Source organism: Elephas maximus, chromosome 5 (assembly GCF_024166365.1).
Source record: "Elephas maximus indicus isolate mEleMax1 chromosome 5, mEleMax1 primary haplotype, whole genome shotgun sequence".
NCBI classification, from domain to species: Eukaryota; Metazoa; Chordata; class Mammalia; order Proboscidea; family Elephantidae; genus Elephas; species Elephas maximus.
Window position 1 is genome coordinate 69905178 of NC_064823.1, and position 14038 is coordinate 69919215.

Here is a 14038-nt window from a genome sequence, read left to right on the forward strand (position 1 = left end):
CTAGAGAAAAGGGAGGGTAGCACAGCATGGGAAACAAACATCCCCTGGTACAGACAGAAGATATCAGTCAAAATTAATTATGTTTCTAACCTTGGTTCTGTCAGCAACTAGTTGTGTGACCTTGGTCAAAATACTTCACTTCACTGGGGCTTAGTTTTCTCCTAATATGAAGGGCTTTGGTAAGATTACATTGGAGGTTATTTCAGAAGTGAAATTCTACTATTGTCTGAGATCATTATCTCTCATATGTTTTAAATTTATCCTCGAGGATTGGGAGGATATCTGTTGTATCATAAAAAAATTAAAACAACTGTAATGTTAACAATAATAATGATGTTTAAGATTGCCAAGAATATAAACATATGTAATAGGGAACATTTCATTATTTTAGTATATAATATGGGTCCTATTAGAGTTTTGTTGTGGGATTGTGGGAAAAGTATATATAAAATCTCAAGGCACATTGTGCTTAATAAGTTTTAAATATTCTGCTTATCTGGGCCCCTGCAACACACTAAGGATCAGCCATTCTGAGTTTATATAGAAGAAAAAAGATTTCTCCCAGAAGTGCAAACATTGCTTTCCTACATTATCATTTTTTTACAATGAAAGAGTGAGTCTCCATTTACAAGATAGGATGTTAGAAATGAACAGAGGAGGCACTCCCCTGATCTGTAATTTTTGACAATTCTTAGACAAGTTCAGTTTAGAAAATAATGAAAACAAATTGCTCATTGGTCCTGTGCTACTGGACCGCAAGCTTCAGTGCAAACAAATATAAAGAAGCTGGACTTCTCTTCAAACTATTTTTATTCTTTTCAATATATAGATAACATATTTTCTTGTAAAAAAAAAAATCCAACAATAAAGAAGTATATAATATAAAATTTAAAGTTCCTGCCCCCTCAATGCTTATCAATACTATTTTCAAGGATTAACCACTATCAGCAGATTGCTATGTATCCATCCAGGTAGATTATCTGTCTGTCTATCATCTACTATCTATCTGTCTGTCTATCTATCATCTACTATCTATCTATCTAATCTATCTACCTACCTACCTATCATCTACCTATCTTCTATATATCTATCATCTATCCATCTCTCTATCATTTATCTATATCCACATATATGTATATTTGCATAAAAACATACATATGCATATCCACAAAACTGTTTTGAAAAAGGAAACATTACCTTCCTTTATCCCATCATAAACTCTAGTGTCTTCTCCATTCTAGACCCTTGGATTTATCTCTACAATTTATCAGATAAATTAAAAATAATAATAAATGCAATGATCTCTTACTGGCCATCAAGATTTTAGCAAAAAGGAGTATCTAATAAGCATATACTGATTTGAATGAATGGATGGATCACACCAAAGACACTAATCTTATCAAAGTGAGAGAAACTGACAGAAAACCATTTTTTATCAAGTCTTCAAGAATTGCTTATTTGAATGTGTTCTAAATAATGGGTTTTGTGTAAGCATACGCCCATTTCAAACTTGAATTTGGTATTTTCATCATCACTATGTATTATGCAATAAAAAATCTGATTTGAATAGGTCACTCTCCATCATAAATTGGGTTCTGAAGTGTCTCTACCATTTTAATTAACAATTTGTTGTGTCCATTAATCCTGGCACCTTTGCTGAATTTACTATGTCTGAGATTACGAGATGCTAATGTATATTTCCCACAGTATCTCCAGAAATAAAGCACTACCATAGGCCTGTCTTTAGCCAGCACTTACTGAACTTGTGAGATCATTGCTGTTAGTTTTAGGCTATCCTGAAAATAATTTTATTTCATTTTTCCTAGGTATATTAGTCAGTATATATATTTTTTTATGTTGTCATCCTTGAATTACATTTGACAGTTCCTTGGTCTTGCAATGAACTTAAATTCTGATTTTTTATTTACATAATTTCATGAAACATTCATCATCAATGTCAGAAATGTCTTACTGTGAGAGAATTTGTATCTCAGTGATGGAAAGGGTGTCATTGGAATTTGTTGGTAGAATGTTAGAGTACTTTTATTCTTTAAATTCATTTTGTTATTGACAAGTAATTGGTATTTAAAGTTATAAAAATGGGTGAGGTAGCCAAAAGGGCAAGTGTAATTAAAAAAGATAAAGAAAAATTGAAACTCATGGCACTACAGTGCAATATGAGTAAACGTCTACGTGTGGGGTGTGTGTATGTATGTATTTGTGGGTGTGTGGGTACATGTATAATTTGTAAACATTTAAATAAAACATAAATTAAGGTGTACTGATCAATGAAAAAGTCTGGAGACTCCTGTTTTTACAGTGATGGACATGTTAACAAAAAAAAATTGCACAGTGGTAGAAGGCTTATGTAGGGTAATGCTATTCAGCTCTATGCACCCCTTCCCTAATGGAATCAGCTTTGCTCTTCCCTGAAGCATGCTGGGGATGAATTTGGGATGGCATGACTGGGCCAGCGGCCAAGGCCGAGGAATGTCTTAGCAACAAGAAGGAAAACATCTGGGTCTGGATGTGAAGTCCCTGGGAACACTGACTGCCCAAGGACATGGGAGAAAAACAATAAGCCTTGGTCCCAGCTGGAATGGTATATAAACTTGGGTGCCTTGCTAGGTGGTTGTGGAAAATACTCCAGCCGGCCACCACTGGAAAGCAGCTGCTTGCCCGTTTCAGTAAGTCTCCCTGAATAAACTCATGAATCTGGAAAGGGCTACGTGTCAGTTCTTCAGATTATCTGCCGGGATGCACAGTGAGGGTCTTCCCTTGCCGGGGCTGTCCCCCTACAGCCTATAACAGAGGTATGAGTTATTATTATGTCTTTTGTAACTTTTTCTTTTGGCATAATTTCAAGTTCACAACGAAGTTGCAAGAACAGTACAAATAAGTCCTGTATGTCCTTTATACAGATGCACCAATTATATACATTTTGTCCCATTTGCTTTATGATTTCTCCATCTCTCGATCTATGTGTATACATATTACTGATTTTTGGTACCACGTTAGAGTAAGTTGGAGACATTTTACACTTTTACTTCTACACAGTGTGCACTTCATGAGAGGAAGGATATTTTCTTATACAACCTCAGCACAATGATCAAAATCAAGAAATTTAACATCGATATATTATTATCTAATTCATAATCCATATTCAAATTTTGTCAATTTCCCCACCAATGTCCTTTAGGGCTATTATTTCCCCAAGTCCATGATCCAATCCAGTCATAAATTCAATTTATTTGTTAATTTTCTTTAGTTTCCTTTAGCCTGCAACATTTCTGCAACCTTTTTTTGTCTTTCTTGGTCTTGACATTTTTTTAAGAGTGCGGGACAGTTATTTTAATAGATTGTCTCTCAGTTTGAATTTGTCTGATTTTTCATCACGATTAGATTCAGGGTATGCATTTTTTCTTTATTTTTTTTAGAAAAACCTGATAAGTTATACTGTGTCCTTTTCATTGTATCATGTCAAGAAGTACTTGGTATTGGATTGCCCCTGATATTGCCCCAGTATTGGTGGTGTTAACTTTGATGCATTCCCTTATCAAACCTTCATTCAGGAATTTGGTAGTAGTTGGTGATTTTGTAACTCCATCATTCATTCTATATTTATTAGTTGGCACTCTATTATAGACAAGATCTTTCCCTCCAGCCCTATTTATTAGGTTGTTTACATTATGAAGTCACAGATTTTTATTTTATCCTATTGGTCGTAAACAATTATTTTATTATGTACTTTGATACTCAAATATCTCAGATTTGCTCAGTGGGAGCCCCTTTGAGTACCTCCTTATTTCTGGTGCAATAAGATGTTTCAGGCTTGTATTATACTTTCCCTGCCCCACACTGGAATCAGTCTTCTTGTCAAAGACCCTGATTTATTTTAATGGAGAATGGTAGTTAGAAACCATGAGCTGAACACACATGTCATTACTTCTAGGTCATCTTACCAGACAGAGCTCATCAAGCGGAAAATTTAGAAAGTGAAAAAAAAATATATATATATACACACACAGTATATCTTTTATGTTTTAATTATATGTTTTAGTTTTTAACTATATTTTTCAATTTTAAAAAATATGATTGGATTCTCAGGTACAAAAGATGGAAAGATTAGCACTTAACACCTCCTTCTATTCCTCCCTCCCATCTTCTCCGAAATATTTGTTATGTATACATATTAACAAAATAATAAGAATCACGTTTTATCTGCTTTCTGTTCTACAACCCTACTTTTCCCAGTTGTGAATCTCAGTTGTATGGTTAAATGGTTTCAATGTTCATTGAGAGAATTTTATCACAAATTCACATTCTTTAATTTTGATTCATTTTTGGTTTCGTGAAGTTCATACTTTGTTTTTTAAGAAGGCCTCATGGGTATTATACAATGGAGAATATACGCCTACTGCAACTTGGTTGCAGTAAGCATGTATTTCTCTATTTTCGTCACTGTGCTTTCCCTCTGCTTTCATCATGATTCTTCCAGGTCTTTCTTTCCTTCATGCTAGCGATCTCCTCTTCAGTTGTGTCTTTTTATCCTTCTTGATTTTAATTTATTTGTTTGATATATAACGGTCTTTTAAGTTCTCAATTTACCTTTTTTTCCTGTCCTTGAGCTGATGTCTCCCGAATTCATGGTTAAGTTCTTACATAATGCATGGCAATGGGTACTTGTGGAGAGCTTTATATTTCTCTGTGTTTTTTTATCCAAACTAAATTTTTCAACCTGTATTTGTCATGCTATTTTCATTTTTTTTAATTGTTATTGTTTTGCCATAGCATGTTTGCAAGTCGTAACGAACGCTCACTCATTTCATTTTGCTCGTAGGTAACATGACAGCTCCATTAAACAATCTCTTTTATCACAGAATGTGAGGGTGAATCTCTTTGACATCTTTCGCACCATGTAAGAATGCTGTTTATATTTTCTTTAGAACAAAGAGGATTCTTTAGTAGTTGGTACATTTCTTTAGCTGTACACTCAGAACGTTTCAATATTTTTAAGTTCAGAGCAATTTTTTTCCTCAATAGCCAGTTCCAAGGGCGAAATTATAAACAATGTAAGCATTGTGGCATGAGATATATATACACACAGACACACAAACATGTACCACATTCTCCATTTTACACATCAGAGTATCATTTGCCACACAGAAACAAGGCTAACTGCATTTAACTTTGACCAAGAATGTCAGTTTTGGAAGAACCTCTCTTTTTCTCTACAATCACATTTGAGATATTAATATCAGCTAGAGACAATTTACTACTATCAAAGTATGCTACTGACATTTTAAAGCATTTTTTTTCTCTCTTCTTTCATAGCTTGTCCCACAGTGGCAGTCTATATGCTGACGGACAGGTACCATCTTTCTTCTTTCTCCGACTCAATTACTCCTATCAGTTTCATTGCTGTTGTTGCTGTGGTTTTGGCATAAGAAAACCAGCCTTATCCCTCTTCCACAGAAATGCTGCAATAAATGCTATGGTTTTAGAACATGTCATAAAGGCGATGAAGCATCCAGGTGGGACTGTGTGTGGCTGTGTGTGTGTACGTGCACGTGCAATGGTCAAATGACAGACACACAACAAATTACACATTCCAAGACAGATACACCTTTATGGAAATGGCCAAGGTTGTGCAACCTGAAGATGCATTAAACACATTCAAACCAAAACATTAAAATATTATTAACTGAAGACACGAGCTACTAAGGATCAATACACCATTTAAACCTATTTGTTAACCATTAAAATTGTGAAGAAAGTTTTTTTGACTCTGAGAAGCAGAGAAAGGCAGATAGACCCAGTGTAGCTTGCTTTTCTCAAATCAGAGCTACTGAATGATCTGCGCGATTTCTTCCCTAGTGGGGAATTTTGTCTTTCCTCTTATTTATGCTTTCATATAGGAAGATTTTCCTTTTGTGTTTTACATACTGGTTTTCTTTATTCACAGCCCTTGGTCATTCAGGAACAAGTGCATTTTCCACCATTAGGCACCTTTCCATACACGGCAGGGTTTTCCCTGTCTTTAACATGCGTATTACTCCCTTTGAAATTTTGTTAAAAATGCTAATTCTTATCCTGACTCATGGTAATGCTGCTGGTCAAAGAGCTACATTTTGAGATGCAAGGATATAGACACTAATGATCTCAAAAGGATAGCTCAAAGTGAAACTCAGGAAAGACTCTGAAACTTGCTCTTCAATGCAGAGTAGCTAAAGTGAAAGAAAGAAATGAAGTGAAAGAGCTCAACAGAAGATTTCACAGGGCAGCTCGAGAAGGCAAGGTATAGTATTACGATGAAATGTGCAAAGACCTGGAGTTAGAAAGCCAAAAGAGAAGAACATGCTTGACATTTCTCAAGCTGGAAAACTAAAGAGAAAACTCAAGCCTTGAGTTGCATTACTGAAGGATTCTATGGACAAATATTGAATGATGAAGTAAGCATGAAAAGAAGATGGAAGGAATACACAGAGTCACTGTACCAAAAAGAAGTGACCAACATTCAACCATTTTAGGAGGTAGCATATGATCAAGAACCACTAGAGAATACCAATTGTGGTGCTTCAACAAAGGAACGTAACCTGGAAGTGTTTACTTGTCTACAGCAAGAAATTTGCAAGACAGCTACCTGGACAATTGGCTGGAAGAAATCCATACTCATGCCCACTTAGAAGAAAGGCAATCAAATGGAATGTGGAAATTATTGAACAATATCATTGTTCAAAATATTGCTGAAGATAATTCAAAAATGACTGCAGCATTACGACAGGGAACTGCAGAAGTTCGAGCCAAATTCAGAAAAGGATATGGAACAAGGGTTATCGTTGCTAATGTCAGACGGATCTTCGCTGAAAGCAGAGAATACCGTTGGGATATTTTCCTGTTTTTTACTGATTATACAAAGGCATTCTACTGTGTGGATCATAATAAATTATGGATAACATTACAAAGAATGGGAATTCCAGAACGCTTAATTGTGCAATAGTCTGAACAGAACAAGAGGGTACTGCATGGTTTAAAACTGTAAAAGGCATGTGACAGGGTTGTATCCCTTCATCTTACTTATTCAATCTGTATGCTGAACAAATAATCCTAGAAACTGGTCTGTATGAAGGAGAAGGAGGCATCAGGATTGGAGCAAGACCCATTAACAGACTTCAATATGGAGATGACACAGCCTTGCTTACCAAAAATGAAGAATAATTGAAGCATTGAAGTACTTACTGAGGAAGGTAACAGACTACAGCCCTTAGTATGGGTTATACCCGAGTGTGAGGAAAACACAATCCTCACAACTGGAACAATATACTACATCATCAAAAATGAAGAAGTTGTCCATGGTTCTATCCTACTTGGATCAACAATCAACTTCCACGGATGCAGCAGGCAAGAAACTAAATGATATATTACATTGGGCAAGTCTGCTGTAAAAGATCTTTTTAAAGTGTTAAAAAGCAAAGATGTCACTTTGGTCATTAGGTGCTCCTCCTGACCCAAGGTCTTTTCAGTCACCTCATATGCATGTGCAAGCTGGACAATAAGAAAGGAAGACAGAAGAATTGATGCATTTGAATCATGGTGTTGGGGAAAAATACTAAGTACATAAACAAATCAGTCACAAGGAATACAACCAGAATGCTCTTTAGAGGTGAGGATGGTGAGGCTTCTGCTAGCTTTCTTTGAACACATCATCAGGAAAGACCAACTGCTAGAAAAGGATACCATGGCTGTGAAGTGGAAGGTAGGCAAAGACAAGCGAATGGGAGGTTCTCCATGAGATGGATTGACACAACGGCCAAAACAACAGATTGAAATATATCAACAATCATGAAAATGGCACAGGAGCAGGCAATGTTTCATTCTGTTATATGTAATGCCTCTATGAGTCAGTGCTCACTTAATGCCAACTAACCACAACAATATGAATTACAAAGGTCCGATCCCATTGTGCATGAGTTGCTATGAGTTGGGGGCCAGCTTCACGGCAGCTAAAAACACAATAACAATAGAAGTAGTGTAGTGGATGAGGAGCAAAGAATTATTTAAATGGATTTACAAGCTTCCCAGATTTTCACGCAATTACAATAAATTCCCAAATCTGTTTATTATTCTCTCATCCTTACAGATTTTTGTTTTGCTTTGTCTCCATTTATATCTGTTTCGCAGCCCCCATCTTCCTTCTCTACTTTCTTCTTCTGTGTATAAAAGGATGGTTGAATCACAATATTCAGGATTAGGAGATGAGGTCATTATTTTGAGGACTCCCCCTCCCAGGGCTTTAAGTATTTTGATTTTGCAATACCATGGTTGATGTGATTTTAGCCTGAAAACGGATTGTGAAGTAAAAGAACTCTGACTCAATGATGAAGTGTAACTGATCAACATCCTTACTGCTTGCACACAGTAATTCATACATGTGGAAATAAATTCATGTTGGAAATTAAAAAAAAAAAATTCTATGGTTTTGAGTATAAATTTATTTCTATTCTGCTATCAACTTTTCATTACCAAAGGACTATGGGGTACACGAAATTTCATGCTTTAAAAGAGAGTGGCCATCACAAATAAAAGTAATGTACCTTCCATCTGAAAATCTCATTTCTGTCTTTGTACCTGTCTTTGAATTAGGGGGTTTATTTTCAGTTTTCATAAAAACAACAATATTCATTCTTCCTACATATTCTGATGACCTGCCACAGTTACTTTGTGACTTTTGATCCATCTGAAACTGCAAATAAGCATTTTTTTAACTTAATTGTATTCTTAATATCAGAAGCTTGCCAATAAAAAGTAGTATTACTTACAGCTCTTTAAACTACTTTTGTGATTGGAGACATAAGGGAAATGAAAAACTCTCTTCACCCTTAAGAATTTTTCCATACCTTCCAAAAAATTTTTTTATGTTATAGCTTAGTAAATCTTTCAAGTAATTTTTCTAATGCTTATTGGCTGAACACTAATTATTCATTCTTAATTCAAAGGCAGCTATGAATGTTCTAAAGTTGGTTCATGAATCAGTCAAAACAAAAGCTTTATCACTCCACTCGTAAGTATCTTCTAATATCACACTATACAATCCCATTCACGCCATAAACTGAATTATTCTCAAGTCAGGTTCACTGCAACAAGTTAAAAAACATGATTTTAAGCAGTAACTACCTTCTTCCTAAATTCTTCTTTTTCTAGGATGCATAGTTAATTCAGCTTAGAGTTGACTTTATTTAAATATTAATTTCAGAAATTTATACTTAAGGTCTGTTTCCTAAATTAAGCCATTTATTTAAAAGACTCTGGAAACCCTGGTGGCGTAGTAGTTAACTGCTATGGCTGCTAACCAAGAGGCTGGCAGTTCAAATCCACCAGGTGCTCCTTGGAAACTCTATCGGGCAGTTCTACTCTGTCCTATAGGGTCCCTATGAGTTGGAACCAACTTGACGGCAGTGCGTTTGTTTTTTTGTGTGTGTGTGATTTCAAAGACTAAACAATAGTTCCATTTCAATTGTATGAAAGCAGATCAAGATTACCCTTTTAAAGGCAATTAAACGTTTGGAATAACAGGCAAAAATTTCTAGGTCTTCTCTACAATAGCATATGCTTTTCACAAGGTAACAATGAATGTAGTTAATTTATTTAAGTATACATACATGGAAAATCAGTATAGGTTGTCTGAGTTGGAAAACACTAATGAGGAGCTTTTTAATGATAGAGCCTTGATAATAACAGTCAGGAGAATGGGAATAACCAATATTAAATGCCTCCATCGTTGTAAGCATTCAGAAAGTGCTCTTTTACCTAAACAGCTTGTCGTTCATAGAAACAGAATAAAAGTAAGAAATTGCCCTCGGTTTCTCCTCTCTGTTAACTGCTAGTAAAAGACAATTAACCTGGGGGCTGGAGACAAGGGTAGGAATGAATGCACTTCCTGCTTCAGTAAACAGCTCAACACTAATAAAATCTCTGATCCTACTTTTTAATCAATTATCAAGCTCCGTGTTTAAAAGAGCTGCATCAAACCAGTGTTTCATATGGTTAATGATACCACTAAAGGTTATCTCTACAAAGAATGAAAAGGTCACTAATCTATTGCTTGAGAAAGCGTTCCATTGATTGTTAAGTATTCCCATGTAGAATCTTCTCTGTTTTAATACATTGATTATAGTAGGGGAGAATAATAATAAAACATTGCCACATAAAAATCCTAACACTATAGTCGATAATGAAGTGGATCCCCTCAGGGAGGTTCTTTATGATAATGAATTTAACATAAAATAGGAAGAGGTAAAATTAAAGAAAAACTGGGGAATCTGGCTCAGAGATTTTAGGCTGGGAAAAAGAAATCATTTATAAATTCCTCCAGAATTCCTCAGTGTTATTAGAAACTCCTTGGCATTCAGCAGGGCATCAGATGCTGATTTTACTTTGTTTGTTTGTTTAATTTGGAAAGCAATTTCCTTACAGATCTGACAATTTAATTTGGGAGACAAAAAATTCACATTTTTAATAAAGTCTGATATGCATTTTGATATGGAAAGTATAGAGCGTTGACTTTTAGATTTTCTATACAATTTTCATGTAAATATCAATCCTGTTTTTTGACTGCTTTTGCTTTTTGTAAAAGTCTTTGGTGTAGAAGATTCTAGCTTTCTTACGTCAGAGGAAAGAAGGTTAAGTTTTGTGATTGCTTCTGGTTGTATGTTGCTGTCCAGTCATCCCGACTCATAGCAGCCCCATGCACAGTGGAAAAAAAGCTACCTGGTCCTTCACTATCCCCATGATCCGTTGAGGGTTGGACCGTTGTGATCCACAGGGTTTTCACTGCCTGATTTTTAGAAGTGGATCACCAGGCCTTTCTTCATAGTCTGTCTTGAGGGCTGAAACCTGTTCAGCATCATAGCAACATGAAAGTCTCCACGGACAGATGGGTAGTAGCAGCACTTGAGGTGCACTAGCCAGGAATCGAACCCAGGTCTTCCACACGGAAGGTCAAAATTCTACCATTAAGTCACCGATGCGATCACTTAGATGGAACTTTATTAAGTATATAATAAACCAAAAAAAAAAAAAAAAAAAACCCAAACCCACTGCCGTCAAATCAATTCTGACTTACAGTGACCTTAGACCTCTGAAAATTTAAAGACTGTCACACCATTTATAGTAACATTTCAGGAGTGTAAAAAGGAAGTATTTAATACATGCTCTCCTTTCAAAATTAGGAAATAAATGGATAAGCTGACAAAGAAACCCATAAATAAATGAATAATTAATCCTGGGCTCTTCCCTCTGCCCCTTGAAGCCTCTGGGCTCCTCTGTGTTCTCCCTGGTTGGTGGTTAGATACTGAACCACTCTGCCAGGCCTCTATTACATTCTCTTGCCTCTCACAGTTGGTAGGTGTACCCTGCCAAAGGGACCTCAGTTACTCCAGGGGCAGTGGGGTGGATCTAATGGCTTTTCAGCAAGTTGCCAACCTAATAGGTTTTATCACCTGGAAAATAAAGGGAACAATTGTTTATGTAAGTGCCTCAGGCACCCTAGTTAATCATTCTTGCAAATAATATTAAATGGGACATGATTCTGGTTTCCTGCATTCAGTTTTTTGCCTAATATAAGAAAATAATGGCTTGGTCACCACAGCAGAGTGTCAGTGATTTATCACAAATGACTGCCATATTGAGTCCTTTTTCAGATATAAATAGCTACCCCAAGTCATTCTACTTGCGATTTTAATTTCCTGCAAATATAAGAATGTGACAGTAGATATGTACTCCAAATATTGATACAATGTTGCAAGACACAAAAATGTTACTTGAAAAAAATATTCCAAAACCAAAAAACCAAACCCGTTGCTGTCGAGTTGATTCTGACTCATAGCGACCATGTAGGACAGAGTAGAACTGTCCCGTAGAGTTTCCAAGCAGTGTCTGGTAGATTTGAACTGTCAGCCTTTTGGTTAGCAGCCATAGCTCTTAACCACTATGCCACCAGGGTTTCCTAAAAAATATTATACCTTAGATATTAATAGAAAACTCAGTAGTTCAAAAGGAGACTTAAGCTATTATGGCATTAAATTTTAAACATGTACTTCAAAAAACATCTTCAACACTCCAAGTCTTATGCCATGCCGTCTTGTTTTCCTTTTCTTAGAAATAATAAGTAAAGGCATTTCTGAACTTATTGATCTTCACAGTTATGCTAATTAAACCAAGAGTATAGATTAAATTTATTTTAGGCACATGGGAATTCCTCATATCCATGTTAATAGGAGCTTGTCTCCCTCTCTGTTTGTGGGCTTGCTATTGGAGGAACTTTTGGCTATACTGGAAGACAAAAGCATTTAAAAATTAGTTCTGGAGTCAGACAGTCCTGGGCAGAATCTCAGTTTATTCACTCCTGGGCTACATGACCTTGGGCCAATTTTTTTTAACCCTTTGGTTCTCCTTGTTCTCCTACTTTCCAAAACGGAGATAATATCTCTCTCAGATCTCTTTTCAAGGATAACTTAGATACAGTAAATACATGTAGTATATGTAAAGTACTTAGCACATCATCTTGTAATGAAATCGCAACTTTTATTAATAATAGTATTTGTTAATTTATGGTAATTAGGTTTGACGCAGAATAGCCTGAGAAAATTGAAAGGCAAGCAGCAGCAGGCTGTGGGGGCAGTGGTGGTTCAGTGGTAGAATTCTTGCCTCCCATGCGGGAGACCTGTGTTCGGTTCCCAGCCAATACACCCCACGTGTAGCCACCACTCATTTACCAGTGGAAGCTGTGTGTTGCTATAATGCTGAATAGGTTCTCTGGAGCTTCTGGACTAAGACAGACTAGGGAGAAAGGCCTGATAAACTACTTCCCAAAAGCAGCCAATGAAAACCTTATGGATCACAACAATCCAATCTGCAACTAAACCTGCGGTCCTCATGAGTGAGAGGCAACTGACAACAGCTAACAAAAACGACAGCAGGGCACCATATTTTCTTTGTCCCAGATCCTCCTGTTAATTACCTTCTTTTTTTTTTCCTGCTCATAGAGAAAGTGCCATAAGATTTTCCAGACGTGAAAAAAAAAATGTTAAAACATGAACTAAAACATTAATGCATAAATGTCATTGCATACTAGAGTTTTGGCCTTTTTTGTTTTGTTTTGGGGGTTTGTAAAAGTAGAATATTTCCTCATGATACTGATAGTTTCTCTGTACTGTAGCTTAGAATTTAAACACTATATTGAGCAAATTATCTTATTTTAAGCGGTGTTCTCTATTCACCCTTAACCATACGATACTTTGAAATGGAAAACTGAGCTTAAGCAGAATACTGGAAATGTGCACACTGATGAGAGGCATTTCTACTCACTGGCGATGCAATTTCACCATGGCCACTGGCCAGCTGGCCCAGTTCTTGAAAAGACAATATAAAGGCTGTGAGACATAAACAGGAACTTTCGGGAAGAAACAAAATAGCACTGTTGATCACAATACAGCCGTTACTAGGGACTCATTCTTTCTCCTCTCTGCAAAATTCCATATAGCCACTCGTGGGTTCACTAAAAGAATATCTCCCCAGGAAAACAAGAGCCAGCATCAAGAAGGTTAAACCCCCTCCAGCACCGATGTGACAAAGGGCCACCTTGGCTGCCTGCGCTTCGAAGCGTTCTCTGGTTCACTACTCACAGAAACAGCACATAAACTTCAGGCAATTTTTTTTTCTTTTTTAACAAATCTGAAAGTTCACAACTATATCATACTAAATTCATTCTTCATTTGACCTATGATTCAGGACCACATTATTTTCTCCTTCTTGAAAAAAAAAAAAAAAAAACTTCCATCAGTCTATTCAGGATTCCCAATTTATTTTCCATTGGTTTCCCTTTTAACCCCTTTCTCTCAGTTTTTATTTCCTCCTCTTGATTGCAACTCTATGTTTTTGCCTGCTCGTTTGTTTTAAAACACTTTCTATCTCTGATCTCTTGAGCAAAAAAGCAATTGTAAAACCAACCTCTTGGTTGCCACAGCAAATCCCTCTTCTC

The 14038-nt window shown here is 36.2% G+C and overlaps 1 protein-coding gene and 1 long non-coding RNA gene across 12 annotated transcripts in view; one reads left to right on the forward strand and one right to left on the reverse strand.

Moving 5' to 3' along the window:
• The window catches only part of LOC126076998 (uncharacterized), a 71042-nt gene extending 65305 nt beyond the window's left edge, over positions 1 to 5737 (forward strand). For 2 of the 3 annotated variants that reach the window (XR_007517637.1, XR_007517634.1), the window contains exons 6-7: positions 4841 to 4918; positions 5335 to 5363. This is a non-coding gene — a long non-coding RNA (uncharacterized LOC126076998). Of the gene's footprint in view, positions 1 to 4840; positions 4919 to 5334 lie in introns of all 3 variants that reach the window. The other variant, XR_007517636.1, reaches the window with a different exon arrangement.
• The window catches only part of ARHGAP24 (Rho GTPase activating protein 24), a 703232-nt gene that overhangs the window by 255577 nt on the left and 433617 nt on the right, over positions 1 to 14038 (reverse strand). The window lies entirely within an intron of this gene.